Source organism: Coloeus monedula, assembly GCF_965178545.1.
Source record: "Coloeus monedula genome assembly, chromosome: 7".
NCBI lineage: Eukaryota > Metazoa > Chordata > Aves > Passeriformes > Corvidae > Coloeus > Coloeus monedula.
This window is the reverse complement of record NC_138787.1, coordinates 4,533,904-4,553,448: the sequence shown is the minus strand read 5'-3', so window position 1 is coordinate 4,553,448 and position 19,545 is coordinate 4,533,904. Positions and strand designations below refer to the sequence as shown.

Here is a 19,545-nt window from a genome sequence, read left to right as displayed (position 1 = left end):
ATATATTTCACTTAGTGCCTCATACAGCCCTGACACATGCAGCTGGATTGGACAGCCTGATAATCAAGGGGGATGTCATTCTAGCTAGAGCTATAAATGGAATATAAGAGTTCAGGGCTTTATGAGATCAAGGGACTTTTTTCCCCTTTAAAACCCAATCCACCTCGCCTGTCTTTTTTAAGTATGCAAAGGAGAGGGAAATATAACAAGCCCAGTTTCATATCTGCCATTGATCTGAAATTTGGGCATGGATTGAATGGTCCTTTTCCTCATCAGAATTTTAGTTCTGCTTAAGTAATAAATCTTCTTTCTTTCCTTCCCTCCTGGCCCCTTTTCCCTCATGCCTGTGTAGTACTCCAGGAGGATTCAGTTTCAAATAGTAATTTTGACTTTCGTGGCTGGGGGGATCATAATTTTGCAACCCCATTTGCCTCTCTCTCTACAGCCCCTCTCTCCTCCTCTGCTTCCTTTTTGTTCAAGGAAGTGTTGCTCAAGCAAAGGCTCTGGGTGTTTAAAAATAAAGCAGACAAATACGGAAAACACCACAGAACCTTCAGCCAAGGCATCTCTCCCTGACCTGACCTCGGGTGTCTCTCAGCTGTTCTTACTATTCCTTTCCATCACATTAAGACTGTGTTTAAAACTGAAAATTGCTTCCTTTAATCTTCTTTTTCCTCTCCTAGGGATAAGCTGTGCCCTAATAGAATGGAGATCAGCTGGATGTTGTCTTCCCACACTGAAAGGTATGTATTGTTTGTAATGTATTTATTATTGGAAACTAGCCATCAGGCAATGGAGGCACTTCTGTTTTCACCTTGTTTGCCTGCCATCCTGTGACCCTTGTTTAACTTTCTACCCCTCGGTCTCCTGATGGATGTCCCTGCTCTCCATGCTCTCCAAGAGACGCAGCTTTCAGAAGATGGCTTTTATGTTTTCACTAGACTTTTTCCATGATAGCAAAACAGCTTCTAACTCTTTCAGACTTGATGGTTTCCCTGAGTCCATATGATTGAGATTTTCCACAGAAGAATCCAGGAGTGCTGATTGTTCCTCCCTTGTCTAGAAATCCCTCTCGTATTTACTCTGAAGATTCCTGAAGTTTTGTGCTAGTAAGTGCAGGGCTTTTGATGGGGCCCATGTTTCTGTCTCATGAACTATACTGTAGAGTGTTCTATACTCAGAAGTTAAAAGCTTGAAGGCCCAGACATCCAAAATTTGGCAGGATATCCAAGCACTTGCATTTTAGATTAATGTGTTTTAAGGAAGGTAAACTTACCAAAATATGCACACCAAGAAGAGGGATGGAGAGTGGCAAAAGGTGTACTTTTATGTAGGATCATGCTCACATGTCTTCTTTGCTACAGCCCATGACCTTGAGCAAGGCACTTGCTGGAAGTTGAGTCATCACTTTTGAATCAGTAGACCTATACTGATGAAGCCTTGGCTCAGTCTCTGCTTTAGGGACCACAGATCAGGAAGGACTTTATTTCCTATTTCTCTGCCTTTAGTCTAAAGCCTATGATATATGAGCTCTGCTGGCTGCCTCCAAGGTGCTTTATGGAGGGATTCCTGCTCTGCTAGACTGTCTGGGAAGGTGATAGCATGGACTCTCTGCACTGCTGCTGATTAGCAGGACTGTCATCCCCAAGGGGCCTGATGAGGGCATCTCCAGTGATTCTGATGTTTTACATTGCACAAACCAAACTTCAGTGAATCCATCAGTAGAATGAATCCTGGAGGTGTAACTTGGATGGAAATAGTGTAAACCAATTTTTATGAATCCCTACACCTGTGAGAAATATCATTGCAAGAAAGAATTGGTAATGATCTAATAATTTCCATGATCACCTGTGATTTGCAATGAAATAAGCCTGAAAGCCACCACCAAATGTATTTTTTCAAGGAAGAAAGGATTTCAGGAATGAAGAACAAACTTAGTGTTGTTTTTTCACAATCATGGCCTGTGTAAGAATGCAGATGTGTCTAGATCTGCTTCATTCTGCCAGTAAAGGTGGTTTTGTGAGATGCTGACCCAAAATAATTGTATATTGATTGGATGAGAAGATAAAACAGGTATGGAGGAGGACGATAGCAGGTCCTTATTTCAATTGCTGGGTTAAGGATTTGGATCAAGTCAATTCTCTGGTGCTGGGATAGGACACCACAGGTTTATCTGCCTGGCAATCTTGGATGTGTCCCAAGACATCTCTGGGAACATGTCAGGTATGTCCTTGGGGAGCAAAGTCATTCCAGGTGATGCAGAGATGTGTACCTGTGGCATGAAGCTGTGTCAGGAGAGGACTGGGTTAGATATCAGGAAAATGATTTTCATTCAGAGGGTGGTCAAGCACTGAAACAGGCTCCCCAGGGAAGTGGTCACAGCATCAAGCCTGACAGAGCTTCCAGAAATGTTTGGTCAGTGCTGTCAGGCACAGGGTGTGATTCTTGGGGCTGTCCTGTGCAGGGCCAGCAGTTGGACTCAATGATCCTTGTTGGTCCCTTTCAACTCAGGATATTCTGTGATTCTGTGATCTTGCAAGGGAGGTTTGCAGTTCTCTGGTAGTGCTATGCTATCTTAAAGCCTAGGCTGTGGGTTCCAGGGGCTGCAGCAGGAAGGCTCCTCTTTCACTTTTAGCAGCCACTTTTTGCAAGCAGGATTGCCAGAGGAAAATCCAGGCTCTCCCTTGTGCTTGCTAGGACTTGCTGAGATCCATGTTCAAGGGAAGGCAGCAGCAGCTGGGAATGAGAATTCATAGGCACCTGCCTTGTTGGGTGCACAGCTCCTGGGCAGTGCATGGATGCTTCTCTCATGCAAAAAGATTCATGTTGAGGGGAAAGAACAGTGATGGAGCTTCAGGATTCTCAAGGGCCCAGAAAATTCAGTAGTGAGAAAGGTATTGGTTGGAAGCCATGTCCTGTTTGCCCTGCTACTCACTGACACAAGGGGCAGCTTGATTGGGGCTTGCCTGGTTTTTATTGGTTTAATTGATGAGGATGTGGTTCTGGCCAATGCAAAACTTTTATGCATTTGGGCTGGATTTAGTTGAACTAACATAAGGGAAGTGTGTTTTATGTCCAGATCATTGAAGTGATTCATTCTGAAACTTCTGAAGTGGAATATGTTCCTTGTGTCAGGCTAAAGTCACAGAGAGGTGATATCAATTGCAGCACCAGAATGGAAATGGGAATACCTGTATTGGGCTGCACTCCCTGTGTGTTTACTCTGAGACTTCTGTCTTTCCGCTCAGTTTTAAAAGGAGAGCTCTGTTTTGGGCTTCCTGTAGCCCAGGGAGTCAGGCCCTTCTTCAGGAGGAGGGAGCTAATGGCTTAAATTCATACTATGAAGTAGAAGACAAGATCCCCTGTATTTCAGCAAGCCCTGGAGTTGTTGGAAGAAAAGGTGAGTGCTGCTGTTTCTGTGCTGTTTCATAATGAACTCCCTTTGAGACTTTTGCCTTTTGCTGTCTAAAATCCCTGAAAATGCAATTAACTTCCTATTTGTTTAGTGGAATTGTTGATGAGGTCATAGCAGGATACCAGATCAAGTACCAGGGGAAATGTTGGTTGCTCAGACGGCCCTGATGGGAGTTTGCTTTCAGGCGAGGTGTGAGAATATAGCCTGTTTACAAATACCTCAGTACAGTCAGCATATTCCACTCTTTTCCTGGAGACTTTCTTCTGTCCCATGCACACTTACTTGCTACAATTTCAGCTATTGTGTTTTCTCCTTGCTATGATCAACTCCTATCTGACACCTGTTGCTGTTAAATATTTGCTGTGTTCCTCTTTTGAAGGCTGGGTGGCTGCAATGTCAGCAGGAAAAATTACAAGTGTACATGCACCACCTGGCAAGCAGCAATCTCTGAGAAAGATTGCTGTGGTCTGGAGCTGTCCCCTGGTACAAACACATATTTTATTCAGCCCATAAGTGAGAAGTGGTCTCGTTTTCTAATGTAAATACAGGGATACTCAAGGAGGAGCCTGCTGACCACAAACAAGGGAGGTTCAGTGAAATTTAAAACTAATACATGCAAATGGTGGTTTTTTCCAACACCAGTTTAATTGTACACCTTGGAAGATTGTTTGAAGCCAAGAACTTAATAAGATCCAGGAGGGAACTCAGTATTTAGGCAGTTATCAGGAGTATATGACTTACCATAATCCACAACAGATTTGGAAAGAATATATAATCCATTTTATTGTGCTTGAGCAGTTCTTGAACTGATGGAGACTGGGTGCATTTTTCCACACCAAGATGCTGCAGAGCTCCTTGTGCTCTCTTCAATGTGTAATTTTTGCCATGTTTGAGAGGCACAGCTTGTCTGGTTTGATTCTTGCCTGTGTCATCAAAGGTCTAAGTATTAAGCCAGGGATCCACTTCCAGCAAACTTTAAGGTCTCAGCTTTAGCTGCAATGCTGGCTGTGTGCCACAGAGTGCCTAATTAATCTGCTAATGATTTGGCTTTTCAGTGGTCACAGCATGAAAGACAACTTTCAACAAAATAGCAAAGTCTTTTGCTATCCAAGGTGCTCAGAGCTGCAGAACCTCCTGATGAGCTGTAGACATTTGTGTAGAAGAGAGTGAAGCCCGAAAAATTGTCTGGTCAGCATGTTTTATGGATCTTGGTCTTAGGACCCTGTCAGGAAGGTGGTCAGGGAGCAGGGTACAGCATGGGAGGAGATCTGGAGCTGACTGCAGGGGTGTCACCAGCAGTCAGGAGTGGCCACATGGGATTTGCAGGTGGTGGGAAATAGGGCAGTGATGGGTGAACACTGGACACAGCTTTATATAATGGCACAAAGATTGGATTACATGGACAAATGAAGGGCTCTGTTGGCTGGAGAGAAGATTTGTCTCTTGACTCCTTTAAGTGCTGCGTAAGGTGTTGCTAGCCTGAATGCAGCCAGGGGCACGTAGCAGTCACAGGGCAGTGTAGGCTGAAGTCAAACCTTGCTGAAGGAGCAGGCAAAGGAATGAGCATCTAAAGAAGGGGAAAGAAGACACCAACTGGTGTGCCACATATAGCACACGGCTGACTTAGCACTTGTGCCACGTTGTCCTCCTGCTCAAGGTTTTCTAATTCTGTCCCAGACGGTGTCAGTGTCCCTCAGCAACTGGCAGCAGCACATACAAGGCATTCCCTGGAGAGCCGAGGAGTGTCTCAGTCAGCCCCCGCCTTGCCCCAGGAGGGCTGCCTGAGGGGGGAACAGTTTCCTGAAGGTGTGTCTGCTTCTCAGCCTTGCCTGGATGACTTCAACCTCATCTTTGGGAAGCTCACCTTCCTCATGCCATTATTCCCTGTGGAAGAAAGTGTCACCAAAGAGCTCTTTGCAGTTTGCTTTCCACTGCCCTGTAAAGTTTCCAGTTATTTTTTTGGCACCTTGGTTTCCTCATCATGAGCACCAGTTTATAGATCACTGAGCAACCAGGCTCTGAAATGAAAGTGCCTGGCTAAACGTACCAACAGTATGCATGAACAGAGGGCGATGGAGGCAGAAAGTGTGCATTGAATCCCACCAGGCAGGACTCTCTACCAAGGATAGCACTAGCTGGCAGGCTTGGAGGGGTACTATGTAGTTAGAAACATAACCATTAGGCACTGGATCAGATGTTAAATTCTGTGTGCTCTCTCACACTGAGCAAGATAAAATCCCCTTGGTGCTGCTTTGGGAAATTGGGATTCCTGTGTCTTCAGAGCTCCACAGCCTGTGTGTGAGCTGCAGAGATTCCCTTGCCTTTTCCTTCCTCTCTTTTCCCAGGAGCATACAGCAGAGGATTTAAATTACTGCCATTTAGAATGATCTGTCTTTCTCGGGTCCCCTTTTAATCTACTAGGAGATGGAGTGACTTCAGGCTTGGAAAGGGCATTGAAAGATAGCTCAGTATCTGGCCCGGACTCCCCACATACCTGCATTGCCTGGAAGGTTTCATTATGACTTATGGGGCATCAGCCTCTTTCACTTTTTTCTTCTCCCTCTCACTTTTGACACAAAGTGCTTCAGGTCTTGAGTCAGACCAGGAACCAAAGGACTAACTGGCTTAATGTGATGTGGTTTAAGTCTTGCTGATTTCTGTTAGGGATCAACCAGGCTTGAAATTTAACAGAACTCAAAGGTCTTACCTGTTTTTAGGAAATCTGGTGCTATCACAATCTAGACCTCTTTTTCTCTTCAGTCATTATTAAGACTTCTCAATGAGGTATGGATATCTTTCAAGACCTGGAGCTTGGAGATACGAGCATCATTCTCTGAAATCCTATATTCTCTGTCCCTGTCTCTGGAATCCTGTCTTTGCCAAGCACACAGTCTGCATTTGCTTAAATACTGCTAAAAGCCCAGACATTCCAAAATGTGTTTAATACATTGGACCACCTGTTGTTGAATTACCTGCATGATTCTTGCTGTTGTGTTAGAACTTAAGTGGTATGTAGCTCAGTCGTATGCAAACCTTGAGACAGCCCAGCAAGAATGAAGACATAGGAACCAAAATTTTTCAACTATTTCCATGTTTAGCAGTAAGTACTTTGGATTTATGAAACCTGTGTAGGTTTCAGATAATACTTGTGCATTTTGAATCATATCCATGAAGATGATTGTCTTGGGGAGAGGTGGCCATACCTATATTATCATACGATCAATCACATTATACATATCTCAGAAAGCTGTTTTAAGAATGTAAGTAGCATTGTCAAAGCTTATTAAGCCCTGATAGAGTCGCCACAAATATCTAGGATTTATCTGTGCCACAGTTGTCTGAGACGACACAAATGAACATAAAGCATTTGATGAGCTCCTCTTTTCTCATGAATCACTATGATAATGTTTCTAAGCACCCTGTGTAAAAAGTGTCTGTATGCAGAGAAGTGACATGGAAAGATGGAGCTGACAGTTTGGGATGTTTGGGAGTTTGAGGTTATTGTGTCTGGTGGCAGTGCTCCCTCTGGCACTCCCAGATGTCGCATCCCTCTATAACTGATGCTGTACCTTTGGTCTAGCCTCCCAGCCATCCCAACTCAATGGTCTCTCTGAACTTATATTCTTCTGTACCATTAACAGGTGCTTTCTGGTGGCACTGTATCCTTTTATCCCAGCAGGATGTTCATTCCCAGTGCTGAGCCCATGGCTGGAGAGGTGTCTTCCACCCAGCAGGCAAAGGAGGCTGCAGGCAGGGCCTGGCAGGGTTTTCTTGTACTTCTCCAACCAGTCAGGGGTAAAGAGCCTCCTTTTAGAAATGTCACAAGATGACAATGTGTGTCTCTTAATGCTTTTAGTGGGAGAGGGGAGACTCAGCAACCAGTCGTGCTGCAGTCCAAGGTGAGAGAGCACGCAGTGAACTTCCTTTTTTCAAGGAGACAGGAAGGTCACTGCAGCCAGTGATACAATGGATAAACCTGGCCAAGCTGTTTAAAACTAGCTGGGATGGAGCTTGGCCACCTGTGCTCTGCTCTTAATGTTTGTATGTTCGCTCTGTGTGTGAAAACAAACTTGTTGAAGGACTGCAAAATCTTCCCATTGAAGCTGCTCCTCAGTGCAAGTCTGTTTTTTGGGGAGCAGTGATGTAGATGTAAGAAATGTCTCTCCTTCAGGGTCTGTCAAGAAGCTATGCTGGCTCTAAATAGACTGCTGCCGCTGCACTCCTAATTTAGCTGTAGGGAGGCAAGTGACATGGTGATGCTCAAGAATGTCACTTTGCTTCTTGTGTGACCTATGAGATCAGAGGTTGTTAGGAGATACACAGTTACTCCTGCAGAAAGTGCTGCTGGATACTGGAGGTGGAAATCCTGTGGGATTGGGCAAGATGTCAAAACACAAGGGATGAAGGACCCTCTGGGAAGGTCTCTGGCTATAGGGAGTGAGTGAACACCTTGAACACCCTACAAAAGCTTTGTTTGTGCCTGGAGTTTGGCAGCCGGTGCAAGATGCCTATACCTCTGCCTGAAGCCCTTGCAATTATTATCTCTAAAGCTGCAATTTCATATAAGACACTTGTAATCAGGTGTTTAGTGGTCTCTTAGAGTGCAATATAAACAAGGCTTATATTTCAGCCCCTTCTGTTTGAATAGCTAGCCCTGAGAGCCTTTCTTCTGCTTGTTAAACTTTCGTCAGTCAGATGTTTGCAATATGAGATGCTTCACAGATGCCAGAAAGAGGCTGATGACATACTTTAGAAGACTGTTACTCCCAAAGGTAGTTCAAAAATGCCTGTTATTGTTATCGAATGCTTTCCCCCAAACTCATCATCCCAAGCAACTCCATTAAGCTGATAGAACTGCAACAGCCGGCTGTGGGTTGCTTTGAGTGTACGTACAGGTTTTTTAACACTTTGCTTAGAAGGTTATTTCTAACTTTTTCCTTGAGAAATACTGGATCCTAGAAGTGGGAACAGTAAGTGCAGCTGGACCCTAAGTGCCAAAGCTGATCTGGGTGATTGTTTATAGCAAAGACAATTCAAGTCACAGTGGGAAGGAAATACAGTGGAAGGCAGCTTCACTTCTGCAGTTCTGGGGGTTGTAAAATAGGAGGGAGATTGGGTCCTGACAGGTTATGCTGCATGAAAGAGTTGTCTAACACAAAACCCAATGTCATGAATTCTTTAAATTTGTTGTACTGCAGTGAACACAAGCCAGTGCATCCCCTTCAGAATCTGTTGTGAAATTGTTTCATGCGTGTTCATTTTTGATTTGTCCTTGTGAATGTTACATACAGGTAACGACTGATTACGTTCTTTTATAAATTCTTATTGTGTTTAAGTGAGTTGGCAGGGACAAAGGAAATTGCTTAGATTTAAATTGCAAGCTTTTGGGGGCTTAGTATTTGTATAGCAGTTTTAAAAAGATATAATCTCCTAGTTTCAATGCTGTTCCCTGCAATGAGTGTGCAGGTTTCTTATTACAGTAAAATCATCTTGAGATAATTGGGGATGTGAGAATCAAGGCATCTGGGAATGTGGCTGTGGCTATCTAACCTTTCCCTTGTTGGATGTGTCTCCCAAAGGATGGGAAGTAATGTAGTGTTAATAGCCTCCTGCCAGTGCCTTTCCTCCTTCTTCCTGAGTTGAATGTTGGTTTAACACAGCCTTTATAAGGGTACCTTGGAGTGGGGGGCTGTTCTACGTTTAATAATGTCATAATAACCAGCCTGAGAGGTGTGAGGTTGGAGTATCGCATTTGTGCCTGCTGCTGTTGGAGATACCTGTCTCCCATTTGTGGTTTTTATGATCTGAAAGGAATTGAGACTCTCAGTCTCTTGTAAAATTAGATGGAGCTTATGTTTCTTCAGAGCATCACTGTAATCTCTGCCATTTTCTCTTTGCATCTCTTTTTTCTTTTTCTTTTCTGTTTTTTTTTCTTTTCTGTTTTTTAACCTTCTTGCAGTTCCCATTTTGTTGCCATTATGGAAGCAGAATTTTTATCTATCCTTTTCAAAGGTGCAATTTCTACAAAGATTTGTCTAGTGCTTTTATAATTTTAGCAGTAATTAAAAAACCATAATCAACTCTGTCTGCTGTGGGTTTTAACACTTAATACAAGTGTGCTGATAATCCTGGGTAGCATGTTTGCTTCTCTGTCTGAGGGTGGTGAATGCTAAAAAGCACCTTGCCCCCACTCCCAGCGCATGTCATTTAGCAGATCTGCTTGCTTCACAGTAGAGTTCAAAACTGACATTCCTCAATTCCTAATCAACTTGACAAATCCCACAGTCCTGTACTTTCAAAAGGAAGGAGAAACCTGAAGACACAGCACAGTTGTGAACCCTCGCTCTTGTGGTCTGCTGCTGGGAGGAGGAGCAGTGTGTTTGCTGCAGAGGGATTAAACAGCTGAAGAAAATAGTCCAGTAGAAAGTGGCAGCGGCAGCTCCTGGGAGAAGACGACATCTGCCAGGAGGAATGTGTTGTTGGCAGCTTCAGGCACTGAGGATTTTTTTTCCCTCTGGCACAAACCTGCTTTTCTTGTCAGCCTTTGCTCAGTAATGAGGATGGTAATTGTTATTTATTGGACAAGGATTTCAGCAGTCACAAGTGATTTTGAGAGACTTAGTCTTGGGTTTTCAGAAAGTGATGCACACTCTCCTCTCAAAAAAAACCAAACCACCCTGTGGCCTCCTGTCACGGATTTTTAAGCTGAATGTCCTCCAAATCAAGGTGTCTCAACTCACTTCATTTTGGAAATCAGTTACTACAGATGAATTTCTAAAGAGCAAGTGATGGCTAAGTCTGTTTCTAATAATGTCTCTGGAACCACAAAAACATGTGTTATGCTGTACATTGTGTGTTGCATGATTAGGATTTAAACTAAAGAGGAAAAGATCCTAATGGGAAACAGTGGTAAGAGGAGGACACAAGCAGACGCAAATACAGGCAGGCAGTCTGGTAAGTGGATTCAAGGCATAGGAAGAGCTAGGAAAATGTGTAAACACAGAATTTTGGTACCTTGTACCTTGAAATGGTATCATCTGCAAATACTGGGATGTTGAATTGATGGGAACAGTTAAACAAGGGTCTGGCACAACATTTTCTGTTCTGAGTTTTGGGAGCAATTCAAGTCTGCACAGTGGCCAGATCATGGGTCCTGAATCCCCATCCCATGAGACAGAAGAAGATGCTCGACCCCTCTGGAAAGCAAAGATATGGGGAATTTCATTACTTCCAGTTCACATTAAGAAGCTCACAGTTCAGTTTGTTTTCCAGTTCCTTGTTCCAGGGTTTGGAAAGTCTTCTAGTATGCCTGGTTTTTTTCTTAATTCATTTAGTCCCAGCTGGAGGATGGTGCTTTTCACCTTTCTATGGCCATTGCAAACTGCCAGTTGGATTTTTGTGTGTCGTCTTTTCTTCCAGCCCTAAATTTGTGCCCATGAAAGCCTTCTAGCCCTGTGTCATATCTAAAGGTTGTGTCCAGTGATTTAGCTGGAGCTGAAGAAAATGTGCCCAACAGCTATCGGGCTCTTGGGGTGCCTGACCTGCTGTAGAACAGATGGCCAAGAGATCCTTGCTGTTTTTAACAGCTCTCTGAGACTCTTGGCCAGTCTTTGTGGTACCCTTAACTGTAACTCAGTTTTCACAAAGGCAAATGACCTTTGCAGCAGTTAAGTAAAGTGTCTCAAACTTTCATGGTCCTTTTAAGGAGCTAGTGACAGTTTCTGTGCTGGTGGGCTGTGCATTCCTTGGGTTCATACGGCATGGCCTTGCATGTGTGCAAAGGACATCCAAACAAATACTCAGCCTAGTTCTTTGTGACCTACCTTCACACAGCACATCTCCTGCAAGCTTCCAGGGCTGGGCATTGCTGGCTGGGAGCAGTGAGGTTTTCTGCCCAACTTTCCCCCTCTGGCTGAACTGGCAGGTCTGGCCAGAGGCAAGATGAGAATTCTGCAAAGGCTAAAGGGCCGACAGCTATCTGAGACGTGGGATGCTACCTTCTTCCTGATCACTGTGAATCCAGCCAGAGCTCATGTTCTTGCCGTGGCAATACTTTCCTGACTCTGAAGTACAGGGAATAATCAATGGCAGAGTATGATGATAATTGTTTAATCAGGTGAGAAATTATTCACATGTTTCTTCATCTGGGAAATGAAGTGCTTCTGTGAAGACCTTTCATTTCCCAGACTCTCTTTCACAAGACTCAGAAGGACATAATATTGTAGCTGTAGAATTAATTTTGCATTGCTTTGTTCTATATTTGTGTATTTGGAGTTTTAGGTACTGATTTCTTCCTCAGTATCTTTTGAGCATTTTCTAAGTGCAGTAAAAATGTTACTCTTTGTAGTGTTGATGCCATGAAGGTTTTTTGCCTTTTCTTTTATAGCCCTGTTATAACTTTTTTACAACTTCTGTATTCTTAGTGCTTTTTGCCTACATTCTTGAACTTGTTTGTCAAGCTAAGAGACTCAACATTTTAGAAGCTTCGTAGCTAGGGATCAGTGTGCCCCAGACCCCAGGGTCCTCTCCAGAGCATATTCTGTAAACCAAGATAGAACCATCCAGGGGAAGGTTCCTTGGGGAGGGGGGCTCACTTGAGCCTCTCATTGGGGAATCTTTGATAGATATGCTAATTAGTAAGATCTATAATGTTATACCAGATCTTTTGGGGGAGGGCATTTGGCGTGGTGCATTTCGATGCATATGACCTGGCCATGTGCACCTAAGCATCCTTAAAATAAGTACCAAGGTAAAATCCCTTTTCCCCTTCTAACCGTGTATGACTCTTGATTTTAAGACCAGGAAAAGGCATCAGTTGCTGGTGACCATGAAGGAACCCTAAAGACCTTGAAACTCGCAGTCTTGGGTTGGAACACATCTTGGTTTGCCCCTCTCTTTGCCGGCAAATTACAGAGGGGCCGGAGCCACAGTCTAAGACTGTGACCAGGACTTTAGGACCCAGCATGGAAAGGCAGAAGCACGGAAAGAGAGGTGAGTGAAAAGGGGATCGATATTACCGAGATTGCGCTAGCACTAGGGAAGGAGATCTCAGAGGGGGTTGGAAAGATTGGGGGCACAGAAGCCCACAAAAGGGGAAAGCTAAAACTTTTTCCTGCAAAGTGTGGAAAGGAGGGGACGCCCTCCATGGAGTCCACAAGAGCCCAGAGGCTGCACCCTATGCAGCCGCAGGAGTGGCTCAGAGGTTGGTTGGTTGGTTGGTTGGTTGGCTGGGATGTTGGGAAACTGTGGGTTTGAGTCCTGTTGAGACCAGATTTTCACGCGTGCACATTTACTGTTTGCTGAAACTAGTTGCTTTTTAGTATTTTAAAGTGCTGTTTTGAAGTGTTTGTGTAGTAACCTAGATAAACTGCCCGGGAAGTTGTAAATTCCGAGGCCAGATTGCAGGCTGAATTCTGGAGTTAAAAGCTTCCCTCTGGCAGAGTTTTTCTGTCTGTGAGCAAATATGGGTGGTGTTTTTTCAGATGAAAATGAAAAAATCCCTCCTAACAGCCCATTGGAATTGATAATAAAACACTGGAGATGGCTGACAGGGCGAAAAACTATTTTGGACAGCTGAAAATTGATCAGACTGTCCACACGGGTTTGGCTGACTTTAAAATTAAGTCAAGGAAATCGGCCTTGCTATGGGAGTTTGGAAAGTGACATCATTACTGACCTGATGGTAGAATTGAGATCATTACGTAGGTTTGATGAGCTAAGATATGCAGAACTTTTTACTGTGTATCTGAACAGGGAAGAAGCATATGTAGTAGACAAAAGTAATATGGAAATGACTTTGAGGAGGAGAAAGGGAAAGAAAAAGCCGCAACAAGCTAGCTTGTATAATAATACGGACAGAGAAATCGATATGACAGATCTAGATATCATGGCCCCAGCTTTGCGCGATGGGGAGGGGTCTCCCCACCCTGTTCAGCCACCAGGGCAGCCCGCACAGGTGGGGGTGGGAGGTGGAGGGACAGTGGCTCCGCCGTCGCCTCCCCTGCCTCCGCCGCTGTCCGAGCGGGGGCAGGGGAGGGAGCGAGCGGCCAGCTCCAAGCCAGAGGAGCGGCGTGCAGCCTCCCCCGCCCCAGCTTCGTCAGGGGCGGAGGGCGGGCACAGAGGTGGGAGAGATGCAGGTATGCCACCACCCCCTGACAGCTCCAGAGGCAGAGACGGGGAAGGGGGAGGGGAAGGGGCAGGCTGGCCGCCTTTCCCCGAGTACCCCAAACACGGAAGTGAAGGCAGAAATGGACACGGGCAATTGCGGCGGCATTCCCCAGTACGGAGAACCGCAAGTTTCCGAGCCAGAGACAGGAGGAGCCGCTCGCTCTCCCCACCCTGCGGCACAGGCAGTGTTAAAGCTGAGGGCAGACGGGATGGCCCCGACCCAGGCGGCTCTTGCAGAGCCAGGGACGGGAGAACCTGCTGGCAGCCCCTGCCTCCCTACCCCTCCACTGCCGCAAAAAGCAAGACAGTTCCTCATCAACATTTGGCTGGAACAATCTTTAAAACCAATGAAGCAATTTCAATCAAAAGCGAATGGGATGATTCTGATACAGATGGTTCTCACGGGGAGGGAGGTAGAAGAAGGGGCAGGATAGCCCAAGAAGCCATGAAAGCAGTCAGTCCCGTCGCTAAACACACAAGGTCCAAAACAGATAAAGGGGGGGAGGAAGAACTTGCGTTAGAAGCACCTCTGAGACAGGCTGTAGGAAATCAAGGAGTGATTTATATAAAGACGCTGTTTTCCCTCAGAGAATTACAGCAGTGGAAAAACTCAATTGGGAAGTACAGGGACAACCCGGAGACAGTAGCTATGTGTGTAGAAATGGCCATAAAATCCCAAAATCCAGATTGGGGTGATCGAAATGTTATGCTAGATGAATTATTGGATAAAACAGAGAGAGAAATGGTCAGATAGCTATATAGCTATATCTGCTATAGAAACTCAAATTGCAACTGGGAGTCTCCAAGGGTCAGCTAATGATATCTATCCCCTAGCAAACCCTGGCTGGGATCCCAATGTCCCAGAACAGATGGAAAAGCTGAAGCGATACCAAAAATGGGTGGTTGTTGAGTTAATATCATATTCTGTGTTAAATACTTGAAAAGGTAAACTGAGTCAAGACACTGTGGATGTGATTGGAGCTACAGGGGTAAGTGAAACAAGGCCTTTTCTCCAACCTTTAAAATTTAAATTGGGAAAACACTGGGTTACTCACCAGTTCCTGTATATGCCAAATTCCCCAATGCCATTGTTAGGCAGAGATTTACTGGAAAAACTGGAAGCAGAAATTAAGTTTTCCAAGGAGGGGGGAGTGAAAGTTATAATCCCAGAATCTAAAATTATTGAAGCAGCTGCTATACTTGTACAGGAATGCCATGGAAAAATTCCCAAGGAAGTTGAAGAGGCTGTCATTCAAATAGTGTGGGCAATGATTCTCTTGGGAGATCCAAAAAAGCTGAACCTGTGAGTATCACACTCAAAGCAGGGGCTACATCAGTAAGGCAAAGACAATATCCTCTGAAATTAGAAGCTCGTAAGGGATTAGTACCTGTGATTGAAAAGTTTCTCAAATTTGGGTTGTTAGTGGAATGTGAATCCAGGTACAACACACCAATCTTGCCAGTGAAGAAAGCTGATGGTAAAAGCTACAGGTTGGTACAGGATTTGAGGGAAATCAACAAGATTAACAGAGGACATACACCCAGTGGTAGAGAATCCTTACACACTTTTGACAACACTAACAAATGAATTAGGATGGTTCACTGTTTTAGATCTCAAGGATGCCTTTTTCTGCATTCCTGTGCATAAGAATATCCAAGAACTTTTTGCTTTTGAGTGGGAGAATCCTGAAACAGGGAGAAAGACTCAGCTCACCTGGACAGTTTTACCACAAGGATTCAAAACCAACGCAACCATATTCGGAAACCAGCTGGCAAAGGAGCTTGAGGACTGGAGGAAACAAGAACCGGGAGGAGCGGTTCTCCAGTATGTTGATGACATCTTGATAGCGGCCAAGACACGAGATGACTGCATCGAGCTCACTGTCAGTCTGTTGCACTTTTTAGGCCGAAGTGGGTATCGGGTCTTGAAAGAGAAGGCACAGGTTGCCAGGGAAACAGTAATATACCTGGGCCTGGAAATTTTCCGTGGACATTGGCAACTCAACAGAGAATGGAAGGAAGCCATCTGTCGACTTCCAGAGCCCCATACCATAAGGGACATGCAGGCCTTCCTGGGAATGGTAGGTTGGTGTCGCCTATGGATATCAAACTACGGTATATTGGTAAGGCCTTTATATGAGGTCCTTAAAGCAGCTGAAAAGGGGACAATCATGTGGACAGAGAATGCCAGGGCTGCATTTAAACAGCTGAAACATTCCTTGATGTCAGCCCCAGCTCTGGGGCTGCCTCACTTGACTAAACCTTTTGAACTCTTTACACATGAGCGACTGAATGTTGCTCTGGGGGTACTGGCACAGCACCTTGGAGACCAGCGAAGAGCTGTGGCCTGTTTCTCAACACAACCAGACAATGTAGCCCAGGGTTGGCCAGGATGCTTGAAAGCTGTGGCAGCAACAGTCCTTCTGATACAGGAGGCCTGTAAATTCACCCTTGGGCAGCACATTGTCGTGTATGTACCCCATGCAGTGATAAATGTGCTGGAGCAGAAGGGGGGACACTGACTCTCCCCTAGCAGGATGCTCAAATACCAATCTGTGTTGTTAGAACAGGATGATATTACTCTAAAGACAACTTCTGTGGTAAACCCTGCGATGTTTTTATCATCCACATTACTTGACAGTGTGCCTGAGCATGATTGTTTGCAGACAATAGAGGAAACTTATTCCAGCAGACCAGACCTGAAAGATGTTCCTTTGAAGGATCCAGACTGGGAATTGTACACTGATGGAAGCAGCTTCATGAGAAACGGTAGGAGGATGACCGGTTATGCCGTAACCACCTCAGATAAAATCATTGAGCCAAAAGCCTTGCCTCCAGATGTATCATCACAGAAAGCTGAACTCATTGCACTAACGAGAGCTCTAGAACTGAGGAGAAGAAGGTGAACATATGGACTGATTCCAAATATGCCTTCAGTGTTGTGCATGCCCACGGAGCTATTTGGAAGGAACGTGGCCTGCTGACTGCTCAAGGCAATGAGGTTAAGCATGCTAAACAAATTCTTGCACTTTTACAGAGCATTTGGAAGCCTATGGAAGTGGCTATCATGCATTGCAAGGGTCATCAAAAAGGGAAAACAGCTCCTGAACTGGGAATTCGTTTTGCTGACAAAACAGCAAGGGGGATTGCAGAAAAAGGCATTTTTGCAGTGGTACCACAGAAAGAGATAGATTTGTCATCATTTACCCCAAAATACGATCAGAGAGATCACAAATTAATAAAGTTCCTTAAGGCTGAAATCAAAGAAGGTGGGTGGGCTGTTACCCCAGTAGGACAAGTCGTAGTTCCACCCCTGATCCTTTGGGAAATAGCCCAAGGAGAGCATGAAAGTACCCATTGGGGAACAGAAAATCTCTTAAAACATTTGAGGAAAGTAGTGATAGGGAGAGGGATGACTGATATTGTACAATCTGTAACAAGCAAGTGTGAAACCTGCTGTAAAAACAACCCTGACACAAGCAAGAGAGTTGTGTTAGGAATGACAAAAACAGGAGATCTCCTGGGAGATTATTGGCAAATAGATTTTGCTGAGATGCCACGCAAAGAGGGATGCAGGTATATACTGGTACTGGTTGACACCTTCAGTGGATGGCCTGAGGCTTTCCCCTGTCGCACCAACACAGCAAAAGAAGTAGTGAGAGCTTTGCTCAATCATATAATACCAAGATTTGGGGCTCCTTTGGGAATGTCATCAGATAGGGGACCACATTTTATTGCAACAAAGTGGTTGGGGAAGTTAGCAGGATTTTGGGACTTACCTGGGACCTGCACACACCATACAGGCCCCAGGCAAGTGGTAAAGTTGAACACATGAACGGGACCCTCAAAACCCAGATTTGCAAGATTTGTCAAGAGACATCCATGACATGGGTTCAAGCCCTGCCTGTAGCCTTGCTGAGAGTCCGCACACAGCCAAGGCAAAGGGACAACATCAGCCCCTATGAAATATTATATGGCAGGCCATACCAGGTTCCACATATCCCAGGAGAAATTCATATGAGAGGTAAAAATGATTTGCAGAAATATTTAATGGCTCTGAGTTCCCCTTTGCAGAAGCTCCAGAGATTCGTCGTGTTCTCCAAACCAATAGGATTGGACACAGCTGCTCATCCATTCCAGCCTGGAGACTGGGTCTACATCAAGTGCTGGGACAGCGACCCCTTGCAAGCCAAGTGGAAGGGACCATTCCAAGGTTTGCTGACCACTTTTACTGCGGTCAAGGTTGCTGGCAAGGGACCGTGGATTCACTACTCCAGGGTGAGGAAAGCTTCTGCTCCCAAAATCACCAAGAAGACAGAGATACAAATCAGAAAGATGCAGTTTAAACTGTTTTTTGTGTGTTTGCTGTTTGCCCAACTGGTAACCATGGTTCAGGGCTTACCCCATGAATTGCATAAGACTGTCATCTAAAATGTGTCCAAGGTTCTTATGTGGACCAAAGTGGGAGAATTAAGAAAGATTTGGATGAAATTTGGAAGAAAACTCAAATTCTACATGAAGTAGCTTCTAGAAATAACATCTTAAATTTTGATCATATTTTTGATACCCTCACCTTATGGTTACCAAACTGGGCCTGGGTAAAAGAAATATTCGTAATAGCTGTAATTGTAGTTATTATCTGTGTAACAGCGTGTGGAGCAGCTGGTTGTGTAAACCGGTTCTGTGGGTAAAGAATAGAGTAGAGACTAGACAATGTAGAGTTTTGTTAGTCTCTAAAATGGGGGAAATGATGCCATGAAGATTTTTGCCTTTTCTTTTATAGCCCTATTATACTTTTTTTACAACTTCTGTATTCTTAGTGCTTTTTGCCTACATTCTTGGACTTGTTTGTCAAGCTAAGAGACTCAACATTTTAGAAGCTTCGTAGCTAGGGATCAGTGTGCCCCAGACCCCAGGGTCCTCTCCAGAACACATTCTGTAAACTAAGATAGAACCATCCAGGGGAAGGTTCCTTGGGGAGGGGGGCTCACTTGAGCCTCTCATTGGGGAATCTTTGATAGATATGCTAATTAGTAAGATCTATAATGTTATACCAGATCTTTTGGGGAGGGCATTTGGCGTGGTGCATTTCGATGCATATGACCTGGACGTGTGCACCTAAGCATCCTTAAAATAAATACCAAGGTAAAATCCCTTTTTCCCTTCTAACTGTGTATGACTCTTGATTTTAAGACCAGGAAAAGGCATCAGTGTGACTAATGCAGAAGAAGCATTGTCAGATTTCAAGTTCTAACTGGGGTCCCTCTGTGATGTGCCATGCCAAGAAATAATGAGAAACTCTGCATCAGAGATGCTGGAAAATGAGCAAAAGAAGTGAGAGAAAACCATAGCAGAGAGCAGCCAAATGACTCATTGGAACAGCTTCAGCTTGGCTTTTCTGCTCATTTGCAGACCGAGGAAGGAGACTTGTCTGCTGAGTCTAAGGCAATGCTGTCTCATCTGGGAACCTTTCAAACCACCTCCAGACCTGTTCTCTTTTGATAAAATGATGCTGTTTTGAGAATTGTCAGTGTTATGTAGAGATGTTATAAGCTTGAGTCTAACTTTTAGTGGGTTAGACCTCCAGCCACTCTAAGTGGATGGAAGCTTTCTCCTAATTCCTAGTGGAGTTCTCAAAGCTGCCTTCAAAAGGGTCGTGGGGGTACTGTCCTGAGCTGACTGGACAGAGGAAACAGTGGGAGCACATCTGGAAATGATGTGTCTGGACGGGGCTTTTGAGCAACCTGGTCTAGTGGAAGGTGTCCCTGTCCATGGCAGGAGGTTGGAACAATATAAGCTTTAAGGTCCCTTCCAACCCAAACCATCCTGGGATTTGGTGACCTTCCTCTCAGACCAGAAGTGGTGGCAGGATGGCATGTGAAACTTCCATCAGCTGAACTTATTAAAGGATGCAGCTCTGCATGGACAGAGCATGAACTGTTTATAGTTGAAAATGTGTTGAG

The 19,545-nt window shown here is 44.7% G+C and overlaps 1 long non-coding RNA gene across 1 annotated transcript; it reads left to right on the top strand.

Annotated features, from left to right (window-relative positions):
- Nucleotides 1-606: 606 nt before the first annotated feature.
- LOC309575118 lies at nt 607-18,644 on the top strand. The gene is made up of 3 exons (XR_014226585.1): nt 607-743; nt 12,213-12,406; nt 17,657-18,644. It is a non-coding gene; the product is annotated as an uncharacterized lncRNA (long non-coding RNA).
- The last annotated feature ends 901 nt before the right edge of the window (nt 18,645-19,545 follow it).